The sequence below is a fragment of the Pleurodeles waltl genome, chromosome 1_2, assembly GCF_031143425.1.
Source record: "Pleurodeles waltl isolate 20211129_DDA chromosome 1_2, aPleWal1.hap1.20221129, whole genome shotgun sequence".
In the NCBI taxonomy this organism is placed as follows: Eukaryota; Metazoa; Chordata; class Amphibia; order Caudata; family Salamandridae; genus Pleurodeles; species Pleurodeles waltl.
The window spans coordinates 491,923,453-491,935,454 of record NC_090437.1 but is presented as its reverse complement, the minus strand read 5'-3'; the positions used below and the strand labels follow the sequence as shown (position 1 = coordinate 491,935,454).

At 38.7% G+C, this 12,002-nt stretch overlaps 1 protein-coding gene across 2 annotated transcripts in view; it reads left to right on the top strand.

Annotated features, from left to right (window-relative positions):
* TET2 (tet methylcytosine dioxygenase 2) overlaps positions 1–12,002 on the top strand; it is a 208,574-nt gene that overhangs the window by 107,122 nt on the left and 89,450 nt on the right. The window lies entirely within an intron of this gene.

Genomic DNA, 12,002 nt, shown 5'->3' with positions numbered 1-12,002 from the left:
AGGCCAAGAAATCCTAACTGCCCTCACATTGCCATTACTGAATAAGTTTTGTTCAACAGTTTGTTGCACACTGTATCACAGTTCAGCAATCTGGTATTTTAATGTGAGTATGTGATTGTATTTACATGTGGTATTTCTATAGCAGGAACCTTGGCAAAAAGCACTGTACAGGTTTAAAGACTAGCATAACGTGAACAAGTGATAGGATATTTGAATGTGGTGTTTCTTTAGCAAGAGCTTATCCAAAAGACAGATGACTTCCTCCAGTTAACTCTGCTGAACACTACAAGCTAAAGCCATGACCCTAAATAAAGCAACATTACTCCTGACATCTGCATGGCCAGGTGGTAATGGCAGTACTCCACCTTCTCAATATTTCCTCTTGTTATTCAGGGAAGAAACTGGTTTGCGGGGGCAGCAGTGGATCTTTGCTGAGATGGCCTTGACAGAACGTTAGACCCAATCTATAAAATCTTCACCTCCCAGTGGCAATACATTTGAGAGTTCAAGAACCGAGTTAAAGATATGATTGGCAAGAGTGACACTCTGTTAAAGTGAATGTGGTCATTGAGGCTGACCCAGAGTGAGACTTTGCTGTACGGTGTGAAACGTACAGCAACCAAGTGATTAATTGCATATTACAAGGATCTTTTTATAATAGGGAGTCTTTCCACACCACCAGAGCTTTCCCCTTTATAAAAAGGAGTGTGATTGGATGGTGGATCATACTTTTAGGTTTTGGCACAGAAAAATGCAGGTACATGTATATGAAATCGATTTGATTGCAAAATTTCTCTAGTTTGCTAAGTAAACATACTAGAAAAAAAGTATAATATGTGTCAGTTGTATTAATCCTCTCTAAATTTTTTGCTTCTACATATGTTGTAAATATGTGTATATAATGCAAGGGAGATTGTAATCTCTATATAAATCCTGCAACACTTTTCTTATTACTTGCACATTTTGGTGGTAGAACATACTTGTAATAAGAAAGAAATGCCACTATTCACCTGCAATAATGTATTACCAGGGTGCAGTGTCAGCCTCCAGTTCCTTTCCTGCTACTGGCCAGCACTTACAGGATCGCAGACTGTGCCACGTGCCCCTTTGTTTCCCCATCGGTTGAGATGGCCAAGCAGTGTAGGCAAGGTTCTGAATACAGGTCAAGTGGAGCATTCAGGTTACTGGTAACAGGCTCATTCCTATCTGGTCACCCCTCTCTCTCTCAACCTACATGAACAGACAATTACACAGACGAAGCTGATCTGCCTTTTAATTTTTTAATAAGGAAGCTGAGAAAATAAATGTTTATAAAATAAATGAGGGTGAACAAATAACGCCATGGATAGTGATTCCTCAAAATCCCGGGTATCACTGATGCAAAGTAACCGTTTCATGTGTGATGCCTTTAACAAGTTTTGTCTTTTAATATGAAAATCTTCCATTGTGAAATTTGTGGTTTGGGATTTTTCAATGAGAACTATAATCCCACAGGTGTCTGAATGCATAGGGTTTTCTAAATGGCATGAATTGTTTGAAGGTGTTATACAAAATATGGAGCATTTTGGCAACTATGAATATGAGCTTTTTTACAGGAAGACACCCGATGGAAAGTATCAAAATCTCAATTAAAGAAGGCAAACAAATGCCACAGTAACTTCTTATACTGAGAATATTTTTGAAAGGAGATGTGCTTAATCAGGCCTCTTCTTGTACCCTTCCCACCAGACAGGACAAGATAAACCGGTGGCAGATTTATAAATTAACAATCATTCATGCCTTAAACTCATTTAACAACCTAGATTCACTTGAGAAGAGGTGAAGTTCTTTAGAGCGTAGCATTCAATTGTATGTTACATTCCCTCCACAAATCAGCAGTGCATTTGCATTAAAACATGATGTGTGGTGATAATCCCAATGTATGGCACGCTACCATCTTTTGGTCAATTTAATATCTTGGACTCCTAAAACAATTTGTAGGAGTCTGGTGAGCACCAGGAAGCATGCAGGAATGTGTTTGAGACAATGAAATAGCAAATATGCCATTATTGCTAGAACTGCACACATCACAACAATCTTCACATACAACATTAACTACTTTGAGAGCTGTTAGGTAAAGTATGGCCACATTTCTTATATTAGAGTACTGTGGAGACTTTAAAGGAAATGTGACCTTTTATGTGACATATGATTAATGTTTTGTTAGTAGGAAGACATAAGGATGGATACTTTTTATATTTATCCAAATAGCAGATTTTATCTGAAGAACTCTACAAATGTATCCCAGAAACGTAAGAAAAAGAGGGCCAGATGTATCAAAGGTTTTTGCCCATTCCATGTCTACGTCTATTATAATCATGTTCACCAACTTCAGTATAACAACCTGAGAAGAAAACCCTTTGTTTTTCCTCTCAGTATCCCAATCTGTTGAGGTACTAGGATTCATTATTGTCAAACTAAAAAGTGTTGCTTGCAGAAAGTAAAATAAAGGTTGTAGTATGTCTACTAAAAAGAGAAAGGGAGTAAGGGGGTAAACTTGTCAGCTAACACAAAATATTTTAAAAGATGGGGACGTTAGACAATTAATATAAATATAAGAATAGGGATCCACGTGTAAACATATAACCATAGTATAAATTGAAATCCTAAATTATATAATTATCATATTAAAGCAAAAATCCCCAATGCATTCAGTTGAAATCTTTCTCTACCTCAAATGTAAAGACTACAGTGCATATATGTATGATTAGTCATGGTGAGTACAGAAAAGTGCATGAATTACCCCCAGCAATACAAGTAGTCATAAAAATAGAAGTAATTTGTAGTCATGATTAGTGAAAGAACAGGTCTGTAATTTGCTATTTATAGTCTTTTCAAGGTTTGCTTAAAACAAAGCACCCATCAAATGTTAAAAAACGTTTAAAGTAATAAACAGTAACACTCAGTGAGAGTCTTCTATGGATCTGTGTCAAAGGCAGATGTAATATATTTGCGTTTAATCTTATTTTGACATCTGAGCTGGGAGAACCTATTTTTGAGGAATTCATATGAGATGAGAATATACAAAATGGGAATGGAAGTTGTCACTATAATTGTAAAGATGAAAATAAAATTTCTGAAACTATTTTGCGATTTCTCTAACTGAAGTGATCAGCTCTATTTCTTTAAGCAGCCAAGAGCTCATGACCACGAGCAGCATCTTATTGCGCAGAAATTATGCCACCCTATCACTAGCTGTAAGACTTTTTATAGCACTTATTGGGTTCTCGATTGGCAAATGGTTCCATAGTGCTAGGATTATATTAAATAAAATAGATATATCGGGAAGTTAATATGCAGTACTGAAAAGTTCGGTCTTCTACACACAAAAAAGAAGAGACAGTGAAGAAATAGAGTGAATGAAGGAACAATGCTCCAATGACAGAGGCAAGAATAGCTAAAGGACTGCCACCAAGAAGTGAGCTGTTAAACATAGTAATGATCAGAAGGGTTGTTAAAAAAAGATAGTTGATCTTAGGTGTCCATAAATGGATCTGTGCACTATGCAGAGTACTTTAAACACAACCTTGTTATAATGGTCCCAGTGTAGGGCTGCACAAAGAGGCTTTGAATGGTTAATCTGAGGGGAGCTGGCTATCGTGTGGGGTCACTTTATTCTGAAGTACAAAGGGTGTTCAAAGTTGGTATTTAGGACACATATATAAAGTTAGAATATTCCAGATTGGAGCTGATAGTTGCTGCCATAGAAATTATCCAAGTTCGGTGACAATAAACCTTCCTTCAGTCATGTAAATGAAAGAAGCAGGGGGAGATTACAGAGGAGATCTGAGCAGCTAGGGTAAATTTAGTATGAAACCATACCCTGAGAGTATACACAAAAGTAACTCAAGTTGGGCAGGGGCCCATTGTATTAGAAATATTGAGAAAAATAAAAACAAATATGCAAGACTTGTGTGGATTGAAGAAAATCACTCTATTTTGCACACCACCTTCCAGCAGCTCTAGATATGAGGGCCACAATTTCAAAGTTGGTGTCAGTGTTTTTTTAATATCAGAATCATTTGTAGTATTGCTCAGGAACACTTCCCTGTTGTAATGAAGCATTTAGAAAGTTCTTCAGAGGAGTGATAATGACCAAAGTAAGGTAATAGAGGATGGTAATGGCACATGGGTCAGTGAAAAGACTCAACTCCTGTTTATCAATAGAGACTGATAAGGATAATAAAATAAAGGGAGTAAAAATTGTAAATCTGCCATTAAATTAAACAATATGTGTCACCTTCACATTGCTTGAGGAACAAGATGTGATATAATTATAAATGACTGTAAACTTGTCTTGTTGACTAGGGATACATGGAATCTGAATCAAAAATGTATTATCTATCTGTGGTTGATGTCTTTCTTTAGTTCTTCAACTTTCCTTAGGCAATGTTATGAAATGAGTAATGATTTACCATAAAAGAATCTGTTAAAGATTATTTAATCCCAGTTGTTTATGTGCACACAATAATTTCCTCAAATGAGATTTGAAAAACTCTTTGAAGGATATGCCTTTACTCCCATGTAAGGACATCTTTAGAACATAGATGTCATCTCAATTCAGGAAATCACATATCTGATGCATACTATTCAAAAGCTATAATGGCTTGATCATAGATAGACCCGGCTATGTTCAGTATTAGACAAGTAGACCAAGTTTACTAAATATCAGGGTACTAACAAATAATATAATGCATTAATAAGATTTATGGGAGACTAGAAACAAAAATTTACTCTTTAGTGGCATGAACCTTTAAATGTAAAAGGTAATTTAATCCATCTGTGCAATTAAATTCACATAAGCCTATTCGACCAATCTAATGAAAATAAAGATGGTATGCAACAGAGGGTACATAAACAAATTAAAACCCATCTATTATTGGGTGTTTACTTACATTGACCACACTGGCTGCCAAGTAATTACAGAACATAGAATTGTCAGCTGTTGAGCCACAAACGCCTTTACAAAGGTTTACAATTTTCTTAAAACAATCCTAGTGAACATTTTTTGACCGACATACCAAAAAAACTGATGTATCCCATATATCTGCTAAAGCCATAGCGAAGTCACAAATCTAAGGATCTTAAATACTATCTGCAATTACTTCAACAGATTTGGTTTCAGTTTGGAGTTAAAGGGTGGAATTTGTGTTACTCAAAAGTATGAATATGTTTCAGTTTCAGTTTCAGTCAATCATGGATTCAGTCTTAATAAAAGCCAGACACTCAACCGCTTCCATTAAATTAAGCATTCTGAGGTGTTACTTCCTGTTACAATTTTCTATTAGAACTGGATCAGACATTATGATAGTGGCTCCTGCTCCTACTTTCCTAGGTGCAACTTGGTCCATGTTCATTTGATCCATGCTATATTTAGTGTCATGTATTTCAGCAAATATGTTTTGTATGTGCCTATTGGCATCATTCATGGTTTTGATATTGCATGAATGAGTTAGAAGAAACCATATCCTCAACAGTGTTAGACTTAGTAAAGTTGATTGTTGGAATTTCATGAAAGTATAAGCAGTAATACCAAATGCCAGAGTAGAGAGGATGATCTGTAGTACCTCAATGTAAAATATAAACTTTTATTCATACATTTTTCATATTTTATTTTCCATTTTAGTAGCCTTCACATCAGAGAAACAAATATTATTTTCTTTACAGTTCCAAAAAAATAAATCTGCATCAACAATGTATCTGGGTTGCAAAGCTTAGTGTAAATGATATTATAATGAGGAAAACATTGCAATTTGCTAGAGGCTTACACCAGTAAAATAACAGAATTGCTCCTAAAGAGACACTGTTATTGTTGTGAATAGCACAACAATTCCAGTTGCTCTTAGTGTATTTTTGTTACAGCTCTAAATAAAATCCTTCTGCATTACATCAGGTCAATCAAAGAAACTGACTTCTTAACTTGCCAAAGGAAAAAAACAATATTCCTTTAATAGTCTTTTAATATAAAGTACATTCCTTGCCAGCTTTAGTGTGATGGCACGAACAGGCACTCTTGGCCAGTCACAAGGTGACTCTAGCTTGGGCCCCAAGATTCTTGATGGCAAAGCACTATTGTTACAACATGTATTTACATAATGAAAAAAATGGCTTGTTAGTCTAAAGATAGTCCTAGATTTACCAACTATTTGTGTCGTGGTTCTGCCATTTTTTTTTTTTGGTGCAGTCACAATGCAAAATGCATTTCAGGATTTACAAAGACATGCAAAGCTTTGCAAAAAAAGTAACTCAAGTCAGCACATGTATTTTCCATTGGGGAAATGTTACATGTGAGAGCATGAGCATTCCTGTGCAACCACCCATGTATTTTGACAGAAACTCAGATTTACTATAGTCAGTAAACTTTATGCCAATTTCCTGTGCCTATGTTGCTCCACTGTAACAAGGAAAAATGTATTTTATTTCTCCTAGTTATTTTTTCTTTGCATGTGATGCAGGAAGGTACTTGTTCCTGCACAAAAAACTATTCTGATCAAAACACAGGCACCCTTGCATTGTGGCAGATAGGTGCCAGCATTGGCACTTGGCTGCTACAAGTGCAAGGAGAGAGAAGAACAGTGCCATATGTTAGTAAATATGGAGCATTTCTCCTTTTTGCCTTTCGTGCCATGCAGCACAGCAAGTTCCCTTGCTGCATTGCATGACAGTTTTTAGTAATCCTGGCCACAGTGCTTTTCACTGGAAGAGTATCCTTTCATCATGTAACCTATACTAGACATATACATACATCTCTGTACTGCTATGTAGAGGTATCTGTGTGGCACTAAGCAGCCTGATTGTGCACCAGCGCTTGGAAAGAGAGCAGCAGTGCTATATCATTGTAGTTATGGTGTTGGCATGCTCTCTCCTTTTCACGCAATGCAGAGCAACTTTGATTGCTACATTACATAAAATAACAGTAAATTTGCCCCTAACTCCCATTGATGATTCTAATTAATGCTGCATTCTTCTCTCCTGAGTACTCCTCTCATCTCAGGTAAATGTTGGCTTAAGGAATGTGTATTCTGGGTGATTGATCCTGTTGTACTGCAATGTCCATATTTTTATTTTACTTTCGCAGAACCCGTTTTGGGGTGATTGGGTGAACTCTTGTGCATTGTGGCTGCTTCCATTGCTAGGTTTTAATTGAGTCTGCTTCTCCAATCATTTCCCTACCACACCCTCTGTTCCGCTTGTGTGCCATCATCAGATCAGCCTCTCAAGGAGACACAGCCTACTATCAACACTGCTTCAGCCTCCCAGCTTATCTTCTCCACTGAATCCAAGTGAATGGGTCTGCCCCTGTAATCGTAGGCACAAGCACTGTGTATTATGGGTGCTTTGGGCCTGTGTACAGCACATAGTTGTTCCACACACGACTCCTCTCCGGAATTTCAACACCCTGGTGCTTCTTAACCTACCCTCTCACCATTATCTGATGAACAACAAAGGAGGATTTTTAGTAGGCAGAGCAGGATGTATTTATTTCAGAGGCATCAAACAGAGGTCATCCGGAAAGATCCTGGGCTCAAGTTCCTCCACCCTTGTTTTCAAAAGCCTTACAGTGTTGCAGTCAGCAGTTCAAAAACTTGTGTGTACACTCACATCAGAATTTGAAAGCACTATGAGACCTTACAAATGGTGCAACTACACCACACAAATGACGGTAACATGCGTAACAGCTCACATTTAAAGATGTCCCTCTATTATTCTGGCAATTTCCGTTGTGCTTTCACACCTGACCCAGGATGCCAGTATGCAGTGTATTCTATTTTCACACAATGAGGCTGCAGCTAATTTGTTCCTGGTAAGACATCACCGCTCATTACACTGTGAAAGCCAAATGATTACGCACCTTTTTGGCTAAAAGACAATTTAAAGTTAGTCAGGAATAAGACCACCAAAAAGTGACGGACTGCATAACTTCACTAATACAATTTCCAGGACTTTGACCAATCCAAGCTGCGTACATTTTCATGGGAATTATTTTAACATTTGCACATAGCAGTATACCCTGGTTATTTCACAGTATTCTTCATTACTCCTAATCTTACTAGTCCTCATCACAGCAATCATTTGTGAGATAAACCTCTCCAGACAGGAAGAACAAAGGAGCAGGCTGAAATGACCAACCACTCTACTGCATGCTTCAAAGGGGATGGCTTCCCATCATAAGCCCTGACTTATCCTAGTCAACTCAAAAGCTGAAGTCAGGGAATGGTGGGCTTTTTGTAATGCCTGGAATGACGATGAGTAGGATCAATAGTAATCAAGAATACTGGTAGGTAATTAAAACATTACCTCTACATTAGTGGCATAACAAAACATAAAGAGGCCCCCTTGTAAAATACCTGTAGGGGGCCCCCTTCCTCCTAGACCCAGTCAGGGGCTTGCCACCTAAATTCACTGTACAGTGCTGAGGGCCCCCCCCCCCCGCATTGTGGGGGCCTTTGTTATTCTCCTACTCTACATCTTTCATTCTCGTCATTACAGGAGGTAAAGAAAATCATCCATCACCGTATGTCACTTACTAATGCAAGACTCAGTGAACAATTTATTGGTGACATACACAATTTAAGGCAGAACAAATCTAAGTACTCCAGTACAAAAGAACGACCCTTAGACAACAGGCTTTGTAACCTGTACCATTGTAAATGGTGTGAAAAGAGGCCAACGCAGCTGCTCTTCAAATTTCAAGTTAAGGGGAGCCTGGAGTTCCACACAGGAGGTGGCCACACCTCTTGTGTAGCTACCCTGGAGACAGTCAGGGGAAAGGCTTTACAAGCCAAAGAACAGGCTAAAGCAATTGAGGACCGAATTCAGGGACTAAAGGCTAATGAAGAATCCTTTCACCCATTCCCAGCTCCTAAAAAAAGTTACAAAAAGATGAGCAAACAAAAACCTTTAGAACATTCCATCTACATCACAATTGCCCTCTTTACATCCATTGAATATAAGGCTTACCTATCCATAGAAGATGGGTAAGGGAAAAAGACAGAAAAAAACAATCTCATTATCCATATGAGCTAAGGTTTCCACCCAGGGAAGAACTTCAAACTCTGAACAAAACACAATACCATTTTCAAGGATTTTCAGGAACGGCGGTCTGCAAAAAAAAAGCTCACCAGTCTGACGAGCTGAGGAGATTAAAATCCAAAAAATTTAATTGACAGAAATTTAAGATAGTAGAGAAAGGTTCAAAAGGAGAGACTTTCAGGGTGTGGAAAACCAGAATCTCCTCTTAACCCAAATCGACCCTTGGTTCATGAAATGCTCTAATTGCGACAGTGTGTTCTTAGGGTGGAAATAGAAACGTTCTCCTAAAAACCCTCCAAGCAAAACAATAATACAGAAAGGACTTTACATTGAATAGAGGAGAGAGAGAAAGTACCACACTAACGTTGGAAAGATTTCTAGTCCCTAGAATACAATTTCAAAGTGCCAGGGCATCTAGATTTATGATTGTAATTGCCTTGTCAAGATGTCTTGTGAGTTTGCTGTTCTCCAAACTGATTCTTTCAACCGCCACAGTGAGATAGAGCGAAAGAGAGAGAAAGTGAGAGAGAGAGACAGACACTCTACTAGGAAGCACAACTTGGAGCTGAAGAGAAAGCGAAAGAGAGGGAATTTCCAAACTGAAAAAATGGACATAGACAAAAAGGGTAACTTGGATCTGCGTAGCCAGAATGGAAGTACTGAACAACATGGTAACATGGATATAATTCAGGGGCATCAATTAGAGGTCAGCAGGAGAGAACCAGGGCTGATGTTTTGCCAGCCTTGTAATCAAAACCTATACAGTGTTGCGGTCAGCAATTCTCAAATTTCTATGTGCACACACATCAGAATATGATCATCTGCTTCAACTAAGTTCTAAAGAAGTATCTGAGGAATCAACAGTAAAGGAGGAAAGGCATAACATGGATATCAAACCCAAAGGAAGGCTAAAAGTATCCTTCTTTGAAGTCACTGGTGTGGGATAGTAGTAGCAGAACTTGGGCAGTTGGTCATTTTTGGGAGGCACACTGGTCTATAAAGGGTCCCCTGAATCTTCAGTATAATCTCCGGAGGACTGATGTACATATGGATGAGTCTTGAGAGGATGAAAATATCCTGCTTAATTTATTCATCTGTTTGGCATCCGTTTGAGAAGCCCTTAAGGAGAGAAGATGCAAGTTTCTCCAATCTTCCAGTTGTAGGGCTAATGGAGAGAACATGATCGAGGTCCTCCTTGTCAGTTCACATAAGCACAGTCACTGTATTGTCTGTCTGTACTAGAACATTTTGTTCCTTTATTTGTTGTTTGAATTAACAGAGATCGATATACTGCAAACTGACCTCTTTAGTTTGAAGAGTGTCTGTTGCCTGTCAATTGCCATCCTTGTCATCTGAGTATGTACAGAACTTGACACAGAAATCAACAAATCATAGTTCTGAGACTCCGGATTCCAATGATGTGGAATATGCAGTAGAAGAGAGTGACTATGCAGGTGTACCCAATGGACTGTAAGTATGCATGAGAAAAGATAGCCCTGAACTTTCAAGAACAGTGTTGTTGAAGCTTGACTTTCAGACAGCAAAAATGCTAGTGTGGTCCTTTATCTTTCTGCTCTGAATGCAGGCAGATAAATCATACCTAGGTCTGTGCAGAAATGGGCTCGAATTAAAGCTCTACTTGGAGGTTGCCCTGGCATTTTGGCAGATTCAAGAGAATTCCTTGCAGCATCAGACAAGAGCAAAGTGCTACTATTCCTTACGAAGTCTCTTCTTCAGAAGGAGCATTCAGAAGCCAGTCATCTAGGTAAAAGAACGTATTCCAACACTGAAGATGGGGAAGAGCTCCAAAGGGAGTGCCATCTTGGTAAAGATTCTCGAAACAGAGCAAAGTCCAGATGGCAAGACCCAGCCCTTTTAGTGATATACAGCTATGGAATACGAAGATAAGCATCCAATAGATTGATCATTAACATGAAGCAGCCTTCACTTTGAAGGGAATTCTCTGTACCCATAGATTGACTCTCCTGATACTGATGAACATATGGAATGCCCCTGTTGACTTAGAAGACAGTAAGACTATACAGTATTCTCCGGTACCTTGTTCCTCTCTGGGGACTTGCTTTTGTAATGGTAAAAGGATGACGTGATGCATGGCAAGTCTCTTGGAATAAAAATGTGGTCATGGAGTACATATGTTCCAAGAATCTATAACAATACTGGAGAGCTTGAATTGATGTCTGTTGCTTATTACCTCTAGAACTCCAGCATTTGAAGAAGATTTTCACAGCTGTTCCTGAAATCCTGTATCTGACCTACGGTTGGCCAGTAGGAGCCATTTCTGGCAAAGTCAGAAAAGCAATGTTATTGCCAGACAGGAAGATATTCCTTCCTGTTTGGAATGACCAGAAAAAACGTTATGGCTTTTCTTTGAATATCGAACCAGATGTTTCGGGATGAGTATCTCATGTATGTGAGAACTGCTTAATGTGAGGTGCTAAAAACTACTATTTTGTGTACATTTAGTATAAGGCATATTCTTGGTAGATTAATTAAAAAACAGTAGTATAGACAACTAATCAGCACTCACTCTCAGGAGGAGGTTATTCCTAGTCATCCACCTCCCCCCCACTCACATCAGCTGTGTTAATCTTCTAAGCTCAATATTTAAAGACTTGCACACATTTGTGCAACCTCAAACATGGAAACACTGAGGGCCAGATTTAGGGAAAAGTGGCGCAGCGCGGTGCTGCACCAAAATTGGCAGCGCCACGTTGCATCACTTTAGAAACGCTGGGATGCACCGTATTTAAGTGAATACGGTACACCCCTGCGTTCCCCCTGCGCTGGTGCTAAATTTAGCTGCCAGTGTCAACGCATGCATCCTTGCACCAACGTGCAAGGATGTCTGGTTGAGGGGTATGATTGTTTATGTGCGGAAAGTTGTCCCATCCTGCACATAAACAATCACT